The sequence below is a fragment of the Tiliqua scincoides genome, chromosome 2, assembly GCF_035046505.1.
Source record: "Tiliqua scincoides isolate rTilSci1 chromosome 2, rTilSci1.hap2, whole genome shotgun sequence".
NCBI lineage: Eukaryota > Metazoa > Chordata > Lepidosauria > Squamata > Scincidae > Tiliqua > Tiliqua scincoides.
In genome coordinates this window covers 256,009,689-256,014,740 of record NC_089822.1, presented here as the reverse complement: position 1 = coordinate 256,014,740, position 5,052 = coordinate 256,009,689, and the positions used below count along the sequence as shown (strand labels likewise).

At 48.5% G+C, this 5,052-nt stretch overlaps 1 pseudogene; it reads left to right on the top strand.

The window, feature by feature from the left end:
- Positions 1-380: 380 nt before the first annotated feature.
- LOC136641262 (zinc finger protein 91-like) lies at positions 381-4,534 on the top strand (annotated as a pseudogene).
- The last annotated feature ends 518 nt before the right edge of the window (positions 4,535-5,052 follow it).

Sequence of the window (5,052 nt, the reverse complement as noted above, 5' to 3'; positions counted from 1 at the left end):
AGGGCACCAGGATGAGGTCTCTTGTTATCTGGTGTGCTCCCTGGGGCATTTGGTGGGCCGCTGTGAGATAAAGGAAGCTGGACTAGATGGGCCTATGGCCTGATCCAGTGGGCTGTTCTTATGTTCTTATGTTCTTTGGAAGGAGACGTGTCTTGTATAGTCTATGGGAATGGCTTCATTCACACAGCAAGGATTTAAATTTAATAACAGCAAAGCACAACCAGAATTAGAAGGCAGGTCTTCAAAATTAGATGGCATCTTGGTTGGCACCTTTAAGTTTAATAATTAGATGTTCCTTGGTATTGAGATCAGGCCTCAGTACCATAATGTAACATTTGGGTATAAAAATACAGCCCAGTAACCCAAAACTGGAAGCCAAGATGGAGAAGACCTGCACAGCGACCATGTATTTGCCCTTCGTGCTCAGGTAGGTGGGCACAAAGGACACCCACACAGTGCAGAAGACCAGCGTGCTGAAGGTGATCAACTTGGTTTCATTGAATGCTCCAGGCAGCTTCCTGGCTAGGAAGGCTACAGTGAAGGAGATGGCAGCCAGAAAGCCCATGTACGCAAGGGCAACGTAAAACATGGCGACACTCCCTTCGTTACACTGCAGTATGATGTGGCCAAGCTGGGAGTGTATGTCAGAGTCTGGGAATGGGGGAGACGTTCCCAGCCAGACAGTGCAGATGCCCACACAATGGATGAAGAAAATACAATGAAATTTGCCAAGCTCTTCCCCAGCCATTTCCTCATCCTGCTCCCTGGTTTGGTGGCCATGAATGCCGCCACCACAGTGTTTGTTTTGGCCAACACAGAAGAGACGGCAACCGAGAAGATGACACTGAAGACAGTTTGTCGGAGAAGGCAGGTCACCTTCTGGGGCTGACCAATGAACAGAAGGGAGGACAAGAAGGAAAGCAGGAGGGAGACCAAGAGCATGTAGGTGAGGTCGCGGTTGTTGGCTTTGACTACCGGATTTCTCCTATGTTGAACTCATACTACCTGCTTGCTGTGCCTTAGGTCATCCCTCTCCACCCACCTGTGAGGATGCTGCTGCCTGGTTTGATAGCCTTCCCCGTGGCCTTGGATGGGGAATTAGGGTGAATTAGGGTGGGGAGCAGGGCAGGAGGGGTGGATCTCTGCACCAGCAGTGCATGCAGGGACCCTATCCCCTACCCTGGCTCAAACCCGCTCCTTGGACACTTGCCAGCAAAATAGTCAGCATACGTCCAAGGATACGCTTTGGTGGGGGAGGGGGCTCCTTGGAGGTAAATACAAATATTGAAGAATGATATGTTGGTTGACAGCAGGAGTTGTTACCTGACTCTTGCGCTTCAAGACAGGCACTTCTTTCCTCTTGCTCAGCACCCCAGTTTACCCCACAGAGCACGGAGTGAGCTCAGCAGAGTTAGTTAAGGAGATAGGAGCAAAGGGAGCTTGGAGGGTCTTTCCAAACCTCCACTCCCCTCTTAGGCAGGAGGCAGAAATGTCCCCAGATCCAGGGATTTAGCTCCAGGGTTGCCAACGGTAGCACAGTCCTGGGTTTCCAGAAAGATGTTCAGTCAAGGAGGAGAAATGAATTGAGGAAAGTGAATCCTTTTCCCCGCTTGGGAGTGGGTTTCTGCTCTTGTAAGTCTTTAGGGGAGGCATGGGAGGGACACCAAAGCCTTCAGAGGCCTAAGAGAGGTCTACAGAGATGAATTTTCCTACATCCTTCTTTCTCCCTGCTTTCCAGCCTCCGTGCTTGCACCAGTCGCTCCCTTCCCAGGATTCCTCTCTTCTGCCCTGGCCCATGCTCCCCCAAAGGGCCCTTGTACCTGGGGAAGGAAAGCAAACCCATTCCTGTGAAGAAAGGTGGTGGGCTCTGTGACGTAACAGACACCTGGCCATCGAAAAGAATGGACATGAATGCAAAGTTACTGACAAAATTAGGCTGCCTTTGAGCACCTGCTGCCTGGTTTGTATCCATATCACAGTAATGGGGTGGGGACCTCGGGAGGGTGCGGCCACATTTTACAGATCCGCATTAGACACCCCGCTCCCCTGGACTCAGGGTCACCAGGAGTCATGAACATCACATGCCCCTAATTATGCCATTTCTTCCTTACTCTCTTATGTCATTTCATTTCTTTTTTCAACAGCATCAGTTTGGGACCAGATTGGAAGAAAGAAACCCTATAAGTGCCAGGAGTGCGGAAAGACCTTCAATCGGAGGAATAGTCTTATAATTCATCAGAGAATCCACACAGGGGAGAAACCCTGTAAGTGCCAGGAGTGTGGAAAGACCTTCACAGAGAGTGGGACACTTAAGCGCCACCAGAGAACCCACATAGGGGAGAAACCCTATAAGTGTCAGGAGTGTGGAAAGAGCTTCAGTAACAGCTACAGCCTTATACTCCATCTGAGAACCCACACAGGGGAGAAACCCTATAAGTGCCAGGAGTGTGGAAAGACTTTCAGTGAGAGTGGGACACTTAAGCGCCACGAGAGAACCCACAAAGGGGAAAAACCCTATAAGTGTCAGGAGTGTGGAAAGACCTTCAAAGAAAGTGGGACACTTAAGTGCCACCAGAGAACCCACATAGGGGAGAAATCCTATAAGTGTCAGGAGTGTGAAAAGAGCTTCAATAACAGCTACAGCCTTATACTCCATCTGAGAACCCACACAGGGGAGAAACCCTATAAGTGCCAGGACTGTGGAAAGACCTTCAGTAAGAGTGATAATCTTATAATTCATGAGAGGACCCGCACTGGGGAGAAACGCTACAAGTGCCAGGAGTGTGGGAAGACCTTCAGTGAGAGTGGGGCACTTAAGTGCCACCAGAGAACCCACACAGGGGAGAAACCCTATAAGTGTCAGGAGTGTGGAAAGATTTTCAGTCGCAGTAGTCATCTTATAATCCATCAGAGAACCCACACAGGGGAGAAACCCTATAAGTGCCAGGAGTGTGGAAAGACCTTCAAAGAGAGTGGGAAACTTAAGTGCCACCAGAGAACCCACACAGGGGAGAAACCCTATAAGTGCCAGGAGTGCGGAAAGATCTTCAGTCGCAGTAGTCATCTTATAATCCATCAGAGAACCCACACAGGGGAGAAACCCTATAAGTACCAGGAGTGTGGAAAGACCTTCACAGAGAGTGGGAAACTTAAGTGCCACCAGAGAACCCACACAGGGGAGAAACCCTATAAGTACCAGGAGTGTGGAAAGACCTTCAAAGAGAGTGGGAAACTTAAGTGCCACCAGAGAACCCACACAGGGGAGAAACCCTATAAGTGTCATGAGTGTGGAAAGACCTTCAAAGAGAGTGGAACACTTAAGTGCCACCAAAGAACCCACACAGGAGAAACCCTATGAGTGCCAGGAGTGTGGAAAGACCTTCAAAGAGAGTGGGAAACTTCAGTGCTGTCAGAGAACCCACACAGGGGAGAAACCCTATAAGTGTCATGAGTGTGGAAAGACCTTCAAAGAGAGTGGAACACTTAAGTGCCACCAAAGAACCCACACAGGAGAAACCCTACAAGTGCCAGGAGTGTGGAAGGACCTTCAAAGAGAGTGGGAAACTTAAGTGCCGTCAGAGAACCCACACAGGGGAGAAACCCTATAAGTGTCATGAGTGTGGAAAGACCTTCAAAGAGAGTGGAACACTTAAGTGCCACCAAAGAACCCACACAGGAGAAACCCTATGAGTGCCAGGAGTGCAGAAAGATCTTCAATCACAGTAATCATCTTATAATCCATCTGAGAACCCACACAGGGGAGAAACCCTATAAGTGCCAGGAGTGTGGAAAGACTTCAGTCGGAGTAGTGCACTTCAGTGCCACCAGAGAACACATACTGGGGAGAAACCCTACAAGTGCCAGGACTGTGGAAAGACCTTTAGTAAGAGTGATAATCTTATAATTCATCAGAGGACCCGCACAGGGGAGAAACCCTATAAGTACCAGGAGTGTGGAAAGACCTTCACAGAGAGTGGGAAACCCTATAAGTGCCAGGAGTGCGGAAAGATCTTCAGTCGCAGTAGTCATCTTATAATCCATCAGAGAACCCACACAGGGGAGAAACCCTATAAGTACCAGGAGTGTGGAAAGACCTTCACAGAGAGTGGGAAACTTAAGTGCCACCAGAGAACCCACACAGGGGAGAAACCCTATAAGTACCAGGAGTGTGGAAAGACCTTCAAAGAGAGTGGGAAACTTAAGTGCCACCAAAGAACCCACACAGGAGAAACCCTACAAGTGCCAGGAGTGTGGAAGGACCTTCAAAGAGATTGGGACACTTAAGTGCCACCAGAGAACCCGCACAGGGGAGAAACCCTATAAGTACCAGGAGTGTGGAAAGACCTTCACAGAGAGTGGGAAACTTAAGTGCCACCAGAGAACCCACACAGGGGAGAAACCCTATAAGTGTCATGAGTGTGGAAAGACCTTCAAAGAGAGTGGAACACTTAAGTGCCACCAAAGAACCCACACAGGAGAAACCCTACAAGTGCCAGGAGTGTGGAAGGACCTTCAAAGAGATTGGGACACTTAAGTGCCACCAGAGAACCCACATAGGGGAGAAACCCTATATGTGCAAGGAGTGTGAAAAAACCTTCAGTCAGAGTGGTCATCTTATTAGCCACCAGGGAACCCACTCAAGAGAGAAGCCTTGTACAGCTTAGGAGTGTTAAAATTAGTTTTCTGCTCGGTCTTGCAACAAATCTGAATCCCTTCTTTGCATCAAATAATAATATTAGAAAAATTCCTGCTGTTTCTGCAGCGTTTGTGTGAAATGCAGATGACCTGTCTGGATTCTTCTTGTTTTTGGAAGAATAAAGTTTGTCCAAATTGTCCTGTTCTTACTTCCTAGAATCTATGTACTGGGCTTTGCTCAGTCATTGTCCTAGTTGGGTCCACACCCATCACTATGATGCCCAAGCCCTCCATGTAACAGACCTGATTACAGACTTCAGCAATGGATGCTTCCTGCTCCATTGAAACCAAAATATTGTATGCATTTTGCACCTGTATTTACTTCTGTGCATTGGGATCAAAAGGGCTTTCAGCATT